The 15236-nt window shown below is 34.7% G+C and overlaps 1 long non-coding RNA gene across 2 annotated transcripts in view; it reads right to left on the bottom strand.

The window, feature by feature from the left end:
* LOC109823133 overlaps positions 210 to 15236 on the bottom strand; it is a 20120-nt gene continuing 5093 nt past the window's right edge. Inside the window, exons 4-6 of one of the 2 annotated variants that reach the window (XR_002242395.1) lie at positions 7880 to 7956; positions 1166 to 1239; positions 210 to 473 (exon numbers count right to left, since the gene is read on the bottom strand). This is a non-coding gene — a long non-coding RNA (uncharacterized LOC109823133). The remainder of the gene's footprint in view (positions 474 to 1165; positions 1240 to 7879; positions 7957 to 15236) is intronic. The other variant, XR_002242396.1, reaches the window with a different exon arrangement.

Here is a 15236-nt window from a genome sequence, read left to right as displayed (position 1 = left end):
TCTTTTCTGTCAACTACAAACTATATTGAACCTTAACATCCACAAAAAAATTACTCCCATTCACATCAACAAAGAAACCAAACATGAAGTTATACTCCAAACAAGTTGCATATTATGACAAACAAAGAATTTGCTCTCATTGCAAAACTAACCAAATTATACTTCAGACAATCCATAATAACTCGCAATGATCTAAAGAACAATAATAAAAAATTATCATATCAAATAAAAAATAAATAAACATCTTAATGGACTAAAAATAGTTACATTCATTTCCATTTCTAAGTCAACACTCAAAGACCTGTTAAATATTCCAGTTTGCTTGTAATCCATGAAGGAAAAAAAGAAACACAATTGAAAGAAAGGAAAAGGTGAAAGAAAAGAAAGAAGGGAACAATTATTTAAATATTTTAGTTTGCTTGTAATCTCATGACAAGTTGCTCTCTACTTCCAAGATAATCAAATCCAAGTTCCTGCATAACAAGAATAAAGTAGCATCAAAAAATTTTAAAATTATTTGAGGAAGGCTACACATTCTATAAAAAGTTTTGGGTGTACATATATCATATCATATTCATTAAACCAAAAACATGAAGGCTACACATTCTATAAAAAGTTTTGGGTGTACATATATCATATCATATTCATTAAACCAAAAACATACACATGACAAAATTAAATTTTGTGTTTGGGTGTACATATATCATATCATATTCATTAAACCAAAAACATACACATGACAAAATTAAATTTTGTGTAGCTTTTGTGAATTGTGCATTTCTATAAAAGGTCAAATGTACACACATTTAACTTCTGAAACTTAAAAAAAATGTAAGATGAAGACAGTACTGTCAACTTACTTCACCGTGCATACCCTTTGGTTTTTGGGACTTTGAATATAGTAGTTTATGCAAAAGATAATCATTTTAGGAAGATAACGATTATGAGTGGTTATAAGGAGCAGATAATTTTAATTTGTGCTAATATGAAAAGTTAACGGTTTCTTATTTTAGGTTGAGAACAATGAAATTTGGTTGTAAAGATTTAAACCAAAAGATCAATGGATGATATCTGTTGAGCTTTATGAGGTCAACATACTTACACTACCTACCAGTAACTAAGTTCACATATGGAGTAATTCAGGAGGAGAAAAAATAGTACATACCGAATATCAAGATATTTGAAATACTTTGATGCAAGCAAATCAATCAAAGAATCAACTGAGGATGTATTACAAACCTGCATTACATGAAGTATTGTAAGAAAGAAAATATGAGGTATGCTAAGAAGGAAAATATGAGATATGCTCATCGGAATAAAAGAAGTAAAAAGCTATCAGTCGCTCGTAATGCAATCTGAAAAAATGAACTATGAAATCGTTAGAACTAAAAAAATCCAAATGAAAAGGATGCAGTGATGAGACTTTAGTCATACAAAAACTAAATTTAGTAATTGGAAAATCCCTTGCTAAGTTTATAATATTTTGGACTATTAGCATCTCTATATAATGACAAAGAAAGACCTATATGTAGTCAAAATCTTAAGCTCATTAGGATAGTAAGCTATACTCGGTTTTAAGGTGTAAACAGACCCCGAAGTATAACACCAAATGGAGAAAGAGTAGGTGAGAAACACTAGATCAAAATAAAAATGTTAGTTACACCTCCTATCCTGAATTTCTCATGCCATTATAATTGTATTTTCATGCAATAAGCTACAACATGTTCCACAAGGTGTTGCTTATATCCTATATCGGGATCGTTCTTGTAACCAATTGGCTTTTACCTCGAAGGCATAGATTTTCTCAGACCCAAACTTCAGAGAGCCCTAATACGATTTCCAAATGGTACCTAAAAGCTTGTGGCTCTTATCCAGTATAGACACAGACCCAGTTCTATTTCAGTATTTACCAGGAAGAAGACCTCTTTTTTTGCTTTGCACTATTCCTAAATGGTATATGACATTAAATGAGCTACATTCTTTTCAGTAAAATAATTGTATTCCTCCTAACTTCATCATGTTTAATACCGCCAGAAACCTACCAAAATAGTGGATTATTGAACAAAAAATAAAATTTACAATGGAGTGAAGAAGCCGGTGGTAGATAGCAGACTGAAACTTCCCATCTTTCACCAGCTTCACAAAATCCATAATTGCATCTAATGCCACATCCTAGAACAAATAACAAAGAGTAACTCCATTGAATTCACCTACATACGCCCAAAGAAACCAGTTTAGTGAAAAGATTTGAACTTTAAGCGCCTCTTCAGATCGAGAATCAACCGCAATCTTAGACGAAATTGAAGTGTGTCGGATTGAACACGCATGGAACCCTCAAACAACACAGTTTCAGACAAGCCGCGGACAGTCACGGTGGTGTTGAAGGGCCAGTGAGAGGGAGGAGATCGAGGGCGTCAGAGACAGAGGCTATGGCGTTGGCGAAGTTCGACGAGTATAGGAGCTGAAGGACCGCCATGTGAGAGTCGAAGGGATGAAGATGATCAGAGGCCAAGATCTTGTGAATGAGGTGAGTAACGACACTAGTGGTGGTGGCTGTCGAAGAGGAGGCTGGAGAAGTAGCGGGAGCGCCAGAGGGAGGAGGAGTGGAGGAGGAGAAGAAGGATGCACGAAGGTTGATACCAGCTGCTGGAGAGAACAGAGAGAACAGAGATTCGGGTTAGGGATTTTAGAGTGGGCAGGATTTTAGAATTTGGGGGAATTTTTTGGGGGGGAAGTGGGTTATAGATATTTTATTTGGGGATATATTTAGAGCACCATATTTTAAACTATGTATTGAATATGTGATTTATTATGTAGCTATACTTAAATATTTAATAGATTAATAAAATTTAAATTTTTTATTTGTTACTTTATTACAATTTAAAAATAATTTTTTAACTCATAAAAAGGATTATAAAGCAAATACAAATTAGAAGATGATAGTTAAGAAATATTTTCTTTAGTTCGGGGAAAATGAAATAAACTAATAAAAAGTTATAAAGATATTTAAATAACACTAACAAATCTTTAATATTTAAAAATTAGTCACTCAGATCATTAAAATTTCTATTACATCCCTCAAATCATCACAATGTTTACAATTAGGTCCCCTGGTTAACACTGGTTAGATTTAAAGAAATATTCCTTTAAATCTAACTATTATTATCAGTTTTCCTTGACTTTAATTATAAAAATCCAATCCGTTTGGACCTAGTTGACCCATTAAAATGTGAAAATCCAAACGGATCGGGTGTGTTAGTGCCAACTCTGCAACCACAATCTCCTGCAAATCAAACAGTAATTACGAAACTATGTCTACACTTTTGTTGATAATGAATTTAGGATTAAAATTGATGGATTTTGTTAGAATAAATGAATCCAAGCCAAATTTACACTACATGGAAATTGCATAATTTAACAGTAATTACTTTATGACCAATTCCTAAAAACTTTTTATAAAAAATTGATAAAAATTTCCCAAAAAATCAACGAACACTATGAAAAAGGAATCTTCTCTTCAGATTCAAAATATAACCAGATCTAATGATTCTAACCAAAAAAATTATCCAGTTGATATCCATAGTCAAGAGCACAAAGTCTATGGGAAAAAATCGGTGAAATTGAATTACTATAGTAATTTACGGAACCTTTCAAATAAACCGAATACAGTATAAATAAATAAAAATAAGCTAAATTTTTGTTTGAATACAGATCGAGAAGGAGATTAGAGAGAGAACGAGCATCATCGGGGAGAGGCTTTACCTTCGATTGATCAAACAAGATGGAGTGTCAATGCGTCGACAAAAGTATAACTTTTAGCGACGCAAAGCTGTTCGTCGCTAAAGGCTACACCTTTGCCGACCCTAACTTGCATCACCAAATGTATAATTTTTTGCAACGAACAGTTTTGTATCACTAAAATCTATACTTTTGCCAACGCACTATAATGTTGGAAAAGTGTTATTTTTAGCGACGCCAGCCCTAAAACATCGCTAAAAATATACACTTTTACCGACAAAAATGAAAAACGTCGTAAAATCCATACACTTTTACCGATGCTAAGTTAAAATGTCGTAAATAATATACGCTTTTAGCGACGCTAATTATAAACACGAGAAAAATTATATGTTTTGCCAACGCTAACTAAAATCGTCACGAAAAACATAATTTTTGGCGACGTATTTAACCATGCGTCAGGAATAAGTGTTGTGAAAAGTGTAATTTATTATAGTGCAAAGTAACTTCTCTCTAACTGACTTAGAAAAAGAAATTATAATTTTTTTATCGATTTCCCGATTTACAAAAGAGAGAAAGATCAACAGAGATCATTCCCTTTATTTAATTCTAGGATTTTCTATGTGGTGATGGGAGTTTGATTCTTATATCCTGTTGACGATCTGAACGCCTCGCTTCGTGGAACTTTGTCTACTCTTCTTAACTTAACGTCGGGAAGAACTTGTTAGGCAAGTTTAAAACTCTAAACGAGTTTAAGAACTGCACGAAAGAGTTAATTTCAGGAAGAAAATTTAATCTTTTTTCAACCAAAATAAGCTAAACAACCGATCTCAATGTTCTTTAACCGAAAATGGTTCAAAAAAAGCCAAGCCAAATGATCTTAAAAGCTCCAACCAAAGCCAAGTCAAAGATGATCCAAAAGAATCTATATTCAGGTGAATTCTCATCTATTTATAGAGATCTAGGGGTGTAACTGACCCCATAAATCTCTCCATAATGGAGGCTTAATGGCCCCATTATGTGGAAAATAGTTTTGAACCATTCAAATTGCCATTGAAATGATCAAACGTGAGATTCGCGTTCTGGAACGAGCCTCACGTTTAGGTTTATGAAATGTGGAGGTGATCCTCGCGTTTTAGAGTTATAACATGAGGGTAACCCTCATGTTTTGGAGTTGGAACATGGGGGTTGACCCTCACGTTTTGGAATTGGAACGCGGGGGTGGCCCTCGTGTTTTAGAATTGGAACGCGGGAGTGGACCCTCGCGCTTTAGAGTTGGAACGCGAGGGTGGACCCTCGCATTTTGCTCTGAAGAGATCGTTAATTGTAATCTCTTTTTTTTTAAATTTTGTAAGGATCATCAGCTTGTAATCCTTATATTTTATTCTTGGAAATGTGAGAGTCATCAATTTGTAACTCATCTGTTTTCGTGAAAGTCGTCAGATTGTAATTTTCATCATCAGTGTTTTTCGAGGACAAGCTTTTTGTCATAATTTTTTGATAGCCTACAGAACTCCCTCCAATGTTTTTGAAAGTTTGCGGTTGACTAGAATGAATTTTTAAAATACTTTGGATCTCTATTTAGTTTGACCTTGGAACAACGTACTGTTGATTCCTTATCATAAAAGAGTTGTTCACTGCATCCGTCTCGAAGACACCATGATTTTGGTTGAAGAGATTTGACACACAAGACTCGAGTTCTGCTTTTGTAAATGCGAGGATTGCGTTTGATCTTTGGAACGCAAGGGTACGAACCACGCATTTTGCTTTTGAAACGCGGGGTGACCCACGCGTTTTGTTTTTGAAATGCAGAGGTGACCTTCGTGTTTTGATATTGGAACACGGGGGTGACCCTTGCATTTTGATATTGGAATACTGATGTGACTCTCGTGTTTTGATATTTGAACATGGGGGTGACCCTCGCGTTTGGAATTTGGAACGCGGGGATGACCCTCGCGCTTTGATAATGAATAGTTCCTACTACATGGTTTTCTCGGTTAAACTCTCTAAAAATTCCCAGGCTTTGTCAGCGTTTTTCTTCATGAAATCCCCTTGACACATTGATTCTAAGGAAGTTTTTGAGGAATAATCAAATCATTCATAGATAATTTGGCATAATCGCTATTTTTTAAGACCGTGGTGAGGACATTGATAAGAAGATCCTTAAATTTGTCAAAATACTTCCAAAATGACTCTCCCGGGACAATTTTAAAATTCATGATGCTATTTCTAAGCTTAACCATTTTGTGGATAACAAAAAATTTCTTTAAAAAAAGGGTAACAAATTCATCCCAAGTTTAGATAAAATTCATGGGTAAGCTATACAGCCATTTCTTGGCTTTGTCCTTTAGTGCAAATAGAATAAATCGAAGCTTGATCACATCCTCAGATAGTTCTATAATATTAATCATAAGACAAACTTTCTCAAACTTAATGATAAAGATATAAGCGTCTTCAGTTTTATTTCCTAAGAATTTTGGAAGCATATTTATGTATATGACACCCCCACTTTAGTCCCCATATGAACTAGTGTGAATAAATATTAGTGGATTAAATTGAGAAACCTAAGGCCCAAGAACAACTAGTGTTAGTAATTTGACTGTGGACTTTAGCCAATATCGAGCTGCTCTCAGTGGGTCCCACAGCTTGTACGCACCAACAGGCCTGTAGGCCCGGGACATGACAAAATGGTATCAGAGAAGTTGCTAGCCGGATGTGTGGAGCTAAATGCTATATGGGGCTAAGTGCTACACCATGTGAATATGATGGGAGCCACCTCTAGAGCCCGTAGGAGCCACCTCTAGAGTCTACATCGCCTGACAGTGATACTGGTATGTGCCAATTATCATATTGTGATGACGAGGACGTCGTCTTTGTAAGGTGGGGTGATTGTGACACCCCCACTTTAGTCTCCACATGGTCTAGTGTGAATAAATATTAGTGGCTTAAATAGAGAAGCCTAAGGCTCAAGAACAACTAGTGCTAGTATTTTGGCAGTGGACTTTAGCCAACATCGAGTTACTCTCGGTAGGTCTAACAGTTTGCACGCGCTAATGAGCCCGTGGGCCCGGGGTGTGATAATATAATACAGTCTAAGCTCAAAATTAGTTCCATTGACTTCGGGTAGCTTAATGAAAGATGATATTGCATTCCTAGTTGGATAACACATATCTTGAAAACAGGTGGATTAGTGTTAGCCATTTCTTCAAATGGTTCAAAATGGATTAAACGATTGGTATTATCACTAATCCAAGTTTGTATACACCAAAATAAATTCTTTTTATATTTTTTTTAAAATTCTAAGAGAAATAAAAGTTAGTTTTTTTTATTTTTTAAGAGAAAAAAACTAAAAGATTAAAAAGATGATGAGAAAAGGGGAAAGATAAAGGAAAAACCTAACTAAAATAAATCAATACAATCACTTGTATTAATCACTTTAAATTTTAGTGTTAAGCCTAGACTCAACTAGACCAGCTCCTAACCAAAAAGTCCTTTTGTTAAAAGATCGAAGATTTACTCAGTCAGTTAGCCAGGTAAAGACAGTACTAGAGGGAGATCAAAGATCAATTAAGTACCTCGTTCCTTATGAAGCGCTTTACGCAATCCCTAAACCTTGCCTTAGACACCAACTAATTCAATTAAACTTGAACTGGTTCACTTAGAGATTTCTTGTTCCTTAATAAACTTAAATGCTTAGGGGCCAATGTCTAATGAGTTTTAAAAGGCTTGGGTTTGTGTAGTAAGGAATTAGTGATTTGTGGACTAAGGAAGGGGTGATAAAATCCCTTACCTTATATTGATTAATGGGGTTTTCCCTTAAGAATATTTTAAAGTGGTGTCAAATCAAGATACTCATATCACTTTGGTGAATTCCTACTACTATATGCAATGCAACCATTTGAATTAAAAACAACTATAAAGGATGCAAAAAGAAAATCTTTTGTTATTTTATTAAGGCTAGCAATAAAAAAATGTGAGAAAGAGAGATATTGTTTGAATTTATTATCTTTTTAGTAAATGTCTAAGTGGAGGGTGAATTTTATTATGGTTAACAAAAATAAAATCTTTTTTTATGATCCTAATTGTCTCTAATTGTGAGAAGCTAACCAAGGGTGGAATTGAAAATACTAGAAAGAGGAGTTACCCATGCAAAAGAGTCCTAGCCTTTTGAAGGCAATTCTTCAATCTTCAATCCTTGATCTTCAAGCTTCAAAGTGCTCCCTTCACCAGAAAATACACAAATTAAAGAACCAAAATAGATAATCCTATTTATAAGCACTTTCCCCGGCAACGATACCAAAAATTTGATAGGGGGTAAATAAAGATAACCAAAAGTTATAAGTGCATAACTATCAAGTTATAGTATAAAAAGTTATTGATCCTACAAGAAAGATGTTTGTAGGAGAAAATCAAAATCGGTTCTTATGTTGTGTGTGACAATTAGCAGTGATGAATATGATTGTGGAGAGATAAAGAGAGTGAGAGTCATTGTATATAAATAAAAGCAAAATGAGATTGAGAGTGGAGAGATAAAGAGTGGATGTGATAAAGGGTAAATATAAACAAAACTAACTAAAGGGGGGTTATAAAGATGAAGGAAATAAAATCAAGAAACAAATAAGAGAAAAATTAAGCAATAAGGGAAAAATCAAGAAAGTAAAAGATGAAGAATTCAATTAAATATATGAGGAATCTAGAATTAAATCAACCATCTAATCTCACTTATAAAATATGAACCGTTCTCTTTTTATCACATTCTACTTTAGATTTATTAAGTATAGACTATCAAACCACATAAGAAAAGCATAACCTATCAAATTATCATCCAAGTAATATTAATACTCATGAAAAGAATAACAACTAAATAGTAATTCTAGAATTTCTTCTACCAATTAGTTCTTTAGTTGACATGATTATTTTAAGTATAAGAGAACGATTAACAAATTATAAAAAAAATAATGTTAGTTTTATGCAATTTCTAGAGTTCCCACAAGTATTAGTTCCATATTTTTAAAAATGCAATTCCCTAGAGGTTTTTAGCCTCAAAGCGAATCAAAGAAAATAAAAATAAACAAAAATAAAAACTAATCCCAAGAGAGTTTTAGCCTCAAGGTGAATAGTGCAAGAAAATAAAATCTAAACTACAAAATAAATGCAAGAATTTAAAGCAAGAAAAGAAAGACATAAAAGTAAATCTACTCTACAAGCATGAAAATAAATCTAAGGCAGGAGGGTTCTAGCCTCTTGGCTATTTAAACAAGAAAAGAAAGTAAATGATGAATTTATTGTTGGTCTTCTTGTTTTGATGATGTTTAACAAATAATTTACCACTAATATTGTTTGTCTAATATTTGTGTTTTCCTATATATTGTAGACAAATAACGTTGTTGGAGGATGGATGGAATAGAGCTTCAACGAACATATCCAATGGAGGTTGGAGGAATTGTGGAGTGAAGCAACGTACAATTCAAGTTAAAGATCAAGTTCAAGCTTCATCCGCATGTGTACCAAGTCAAGCTTATTGAAGATCAAGATCGGCTTGGGTTACTTAGTATAGGTTTTATATTATGTGTGTTAAGTACGTTAAGCTCAATATCTATACACACACATTTATTGGTTTCTTCGTGTATATATATATATATATATATATACATAATTTTTGGTTTCTATGCATATATATAGTTATATATATACATACATAGTTTTTGAGTTTTCATGTTTATAAATATGAAATCACATGTTTCATATTTATTATTGTGTTTTAGTATATATTGCATAGAATATGCAATTTTGTGAAAATATTATATTCTTAGTTTTTGGACTTAACAATGATCATATACATATTTTATTAAGTCTATATAATCATTGTGCAAAGTTTCAAAACATGGTTTAGCCAAAATATCAAAATTCACATGTTTACATTTTCGTGTTTTGAACAATTTTGCAAAATGATAATTTTTCACAAATGGGAAATGCAATTTGGAAAATTCTTTTTGTAACATGTTCATTTACATGTTTATATACATTTTCCAAAGTTTCATTATTTTTGGACTTCATTTATTATTTTTAACATATTTTCCAAAATCTCAAAATCAGCTCTAAAACATGTTTTTCTGTCATATCAGTTTTTGGTCGACCGCACCGGTCGACCGCTCAATTGTTCATTTGTTTCTGGGCAGCAGAGAGTTTGTCGGTCGACCGCACCGGTCGACCGAGAGCTTGATATTTCATTCGATCGACCGCACCGGTCGACCGACGAAGTTCCTGCACGATTCTCAGATTGGTACCTAGATCGCGGTCGACCGCGAGAATTTTTGGTCGACCTCCGCTCAATCTTTTCTGTTTCCAACGGCTAGTTTTGTTACCGTTGCTGGGGCTGTTTTTGTCTTTTGGCTTGGGGTTTTGACTGAGATTTAGAGTGGGTATAAATACCCTATTGCTGTTCTCTTTCATTGAGTTTAGTTTTGATTTTGATTTCACTCATTGTTTACACACACCCACTTGAGCTTATTGTATTTGCATTCATAATATATTAGGGTTGTGAGAGTTGTAACATTGAGTGTGGGCTTTTATTGTGTTCTCATCCATATTAGAGAACAATTTATATTTGTTACATTGTGAGATTGTTAGGTTTTCGGTGAGCTAGAAACCGAGTGTGTTGTTAGGTTTTCGGTGAGCTAGAAACCGAGTGTGTTGTGAAGTTTTCGGTGAACTAGAAAACCGATTGTGAGGAGTGACGTTGATCGGTGAGCGTTGAAAACCGATACTGTGAGGTGTAAACGTTATTCGGGTGAACGTAGAAAACCCGGTTGATAGTGGATTTCTCCCCGGGAGTGGGGAGGGGAGACGTAGGACGGAAGGTCCGAACTCCGTGATCATATCTTGTGTTTGAGTGTGCTTTGGCGTTTATTTACTTGTGTTTATATTTCTTGTCGCCTTTGTCATTAGCTCATTATTTATATGATCCACTATCTAGTTCATATTGTTTACCCCTTGTGTTAGTTTATATATCCTTGCATATATATATAATCATCATATAGGATATATCTCATTGTTCATATTGCTTATCTTAGCTTATATATCTTGTTGCATTTCATACTTGCTAGGATAACTTGTTAATTAATTTTAATTGGCATATAATCGGATTAGATTAGCATAAGACCCTAATCACCCCCCCTTTAGGGTCTAACATTTATTAACAAAGAGAAAATTTACATCCCAAAAGGGTTGTAGCCTCAAGGTGATAGCAGACATTTATCTTGATCTTCATCTTCATCTTACCTTCATCTTCATAATCAAACAAAGAGAAGAAAAGAAAAATATAAAGAGGTAAAAATATTTTTTTTATTAATTACAATAAAAAGTTATAATTTAGAAGGTCTTCTCAACTAAGAGTAACCCTCCTCTCCAAAAGAAGTTTTTATAAAATATTTCACACTCAAACCCCTTACTATCTACCCCTATTTATAGCCTACAGTAACGAATGAGGACCCTTGGATGAAACTTGGAGACCAAGAATTAAAATCTAGCCATNTAAAATTTTATTCATTAAACCAAATTTGTTGCGAATCAATTGGTTAGCCAATCGGTTGGTCGACCGATTGGCCAATCGGTTGGCCGATCAATTAGTTTGCAACAGATTTTGTTTTTCTTTGATTTCTCAACCCGATTTCTTCATGGATCCTTTAGCTTTCTTGGATCTTCTTTAGTATTCATATTTGGGCTTCAATAAATGGTAGAAAATCAGAGAGTTTGAGTATTTTGGGCTTTTATTCATTATTTCTTTATTAACCTACAAATTAAGATAAATACAATTATTAGTGGTATATTTATTTACATAAAATAGATGATGAGGGTATAAAAATATAATAAAAGTGTGTTTATCACTTGGGCTTATGAAAAGAATGTCGAGGTTTAGTGCTTATGTTTTTAATCTTAAGCGTCCTGGATTAGAATTGACCCAATCATCAAATTCCAAGCGTGCATAGACTAGGAAGAGTTTATTTGAACAGGCACAACGGACAGTGTTGAACGCTAATGATGACTTGACTTGATAAAGGTAAGCGTTCCAGTCGTTTGAGTCGCCCTCATCGAGGTCCGATTAACAGCGCGTTTTTAGTTGATCATGCGAGTTGTCGATCTACTAGGTTGACAGCACATATCTGATGGGTTGGGCCCCAGTAGAAGTTTGAATATTCATCTGTTGGTGAGTTCCAAGGAGCATTTATGGAGGAAGTGAGGGGGTGCAGTTGGAGAGGCTTTTTGACGTCATCAAGGATCGTGTGTTGTTATCACTTTAATTCTTGTGCAGAGCAGCGTGCTGAGTAAAAGGCGGCTCTTCATTTTTTTCGTAAGGCTCATTCAAAATTCGAGTTGATCTCCTCCATCCGTTTTGGTCTGAGTAGACCATTCTGATCTCGACGCATGTCTTCTTCAGGGCATATATATATATCTCTTCATTATGAATGAGATTTTCTCTACAACTTTGTTAGGCTTCAAATATCAAACATCTCATCCTCTTCGTTTATCTTACCCAACTGATTTTCTTCTTTTTTTTATGATTCACCTACAACATGTTCCATGATAGGAGTAGAATATAATTTTTTTTTTGTTTTCTGTGGAGCTAGCTTTCAAATGTGGTTCTATGGGGTATTCATATATATCATTGCTTATCTGGTTGTTAGTGATAGTGATAATAATATCAAATCCAACTTAACCAAATTCCAAACTTTTATCTTATCCTCTTTGATAAGTTTACTTGATTAAACAGACCTTAGCAGCAAAGGTACGAATGATATATTTTTTTGAAAACAATTAACGATAATAAGCCACATTAGGTCTTTTGTTTATGGGCTCTCTTTTATCAGGTAATGTTAGAATTTTATTTATTCATATACATATATTGCCATGCATTATTATTCCTCATTGAAGCTCCAACATTATTTAAGCTCTTTAACTTTACTTGAGGTGATTGAGTGTAGACCAAATTACAATACCCCTTTGTATTATTTTTTAAATTAGCTTCAACAAATGCCCCCCAGTGGGTTTCTAATGTGTCCGCTACGTTTGAGAAGCCCACTGTGTCAGTTTTTCTAATTGCCTAGCAATACCGTACCCATGCGTGCCTCATATTGTACACCTCTATATCAAATGAAAATCATGTTTAAGGAGGCTATATATGTGGCACTTTTATTATTTTGGTTCTGAGGCTTTCACTATTTAGAATGATTTCTCATCATCAAGTTCATTTAATCATCTAATGAACAATAACGGAGCCCATTATTACAAATATGCCTTTATCATGTTAAGTCCATATATTCATAAATTATTATGTACATCTGCTTGACTCTGATTGTGCTTCTCTTTATCATCTCAGCCTTACGATGAAAACCTTGTCACTGGTGGAGAAATTTTTCTTTATAATTTTTTTTTTTCAGAAAAGGAAGGAAAAAGAAGAAAACATTAGCCCTCAGCTCTTGCTGCATTGTAATATCATTTGTATAACATCAGGAGCAAATCCTTCTTTGAACAAAAGAAAAACAAAAGTAAAAATGAAAAAGAAGAGAGAAAAATAAATAAATAAAAATAAATAGAAAAAAAAGGAAAGAAAGATTTTTTTTATTTATTTTGGGTTGAGTCCTCAGCTTATCACGAATTGAAGGATCAGTATATACATTATCGGTAGTGACTCATCATTGGACTTGGAGAGTGGTTTGGGATTTATTTTTAACGAGGTGCCTCATTTTTTTGAGGTTTTCACCATGGTTAGTTCCCCTATGTGGTTTTGCCTACAAGTCCTTTCAGATTTTCCTATAGCGAGGGGTTCCCATTTTTGCCTGTGGGGGTATACGATAGTCGGTTTTTTTCGAAAATTTTACCCTTGGGCCCTTTTGAGTTTTCACCAAGTTCATCGATGGCTCATCTTTTGCCTATGATTTTTTGGCAATACCATGTCCTCAATCCTCTTTTTTATATACAATGAGTGAATTCTTGCACATTGCATTTATACTCATGCATCAAATGAGTAAGGGACGTATGTTGTTTAGACTTGTGCTTCCAAAGAGTAAAATATGGATGCAGTTTAGACTCGTGCCCTTAAGGAGTAAAGTATGGATGCAGTTTAGACTCGTGCCCCTAATGAGTAAGTGTGGGTGTAGTTTAGACTTGTGCCCCCAAGGAGTAAAATGTGGATGTAGTTTATACATAATATTTCTTTAGGAAGCGTCCGTTTATCAGAGGCATTGGGCATTCTCCATGATTATCAATTAGTTGATAAGCTCCTCTATCAAAGACTTTTTCGACGATATAAGGGCCAGGGCCTTCCTAATATTTCTCACATTTCTTTCCAGCATGTCGAGTGATAACAATTGGTCTTCGCAGAACCTTAACCATTTCACCCTCTTTGAAAGCACGAAATCAATCTAGTTTGTTGTAGGCTTTCTCCATTCTTATTCTATGTAACTCCAGACTTTGTTGGGCTTTGAGTCAAACGTAATCTAAAGCATCAAGTCATCTAAGTGAAGTTTAGCATTTTCCTCATGAGTTTGGCCATATTGAGTTGCTATCCTTAAAAAGGAAATTTTAACTTCCCAAGGTAGCATTACTTTCACCCTGTATACCAATGAACATGGTGTAGTCTGTGTTGGGATCCGATATATAGTCCTGTAAGGCCAAAGTGCCTCCAAGAGTTTTTCATGCCAATCATGCTTGTTCCTAGAAACAATTTTCTTTAGATGTTTTCATAGTATTTTATTGAATGCTTCAGCTAGGCCATTAGCTCTTGGATTATAAATTGACGAATATCACCAATCAATTTTATGTTGGTCAGTGAATCTTCTCACTTCAAAGCTTTTAAAAGTAGGACCATTATCATAAATAGTTAGGCGTGGGTCATCCAAATTGATAAATTATATTATATCTAAAAAAATTAATAACGTTGTCAACTTTCACTTCTTTTAAGGCTACCATTTTTGTCCGTCTAGAAAAATAACAAGTAGCTACTAAGATGAATTTGTGGTCGCTAGAAGAGGGTGGGTCAATGGGTCCCCACTGACTCATCTACGGAAGCGAGCTGTGACGTGAGCAATGTCTTAGCATCTTATTAAGGATCATGAGCGAGTTCACTACGAGTACATTACCCTCCAGAAGACCCCGAGCTCCAGTGACAGAAATTACGTCCGTGGACTCCATCCTGGCATGCTGGGTCAAGACACAACACCGCAGAATGAGCTGCCAATCATTGCTAACACGATGAGGAATCACCTTGCAAGGCTGGGAAGAGAATTTACCATGAAGGGATATAGGAGCTATGGCTGGGTGCATTCATCAGCCGATAAATGGTGGATGAGGATGACGAGTTACGTCCTCAGGCGATGGGGCACAGAGTTGACCAATAGTGGGTTGTATACGCCTGTTCGTGCCAGTATGTACAGGTTGCCCATGAGCGTGTATCATTTCCTTGAGGTATTGGAGCTCTACAACCCAGACACTAACACCTTTCT

Source organism: Asparagus officinalis, chromosome 1, assembly GCF_001876935.1.
Source record: "Asparagus officinalis chromosome 1, Aspof.V1, whole genome shotgun sequence".
NCBI lineage: Eukaryota > Viridiplantae > Streptophyta > Magnoliopsida > Asparagales > Asparagaceae > Asparagus > Asparagus officinalis.
This window is presented reverse-complemented; position numbering and strand designations above follow the sequence as displayed.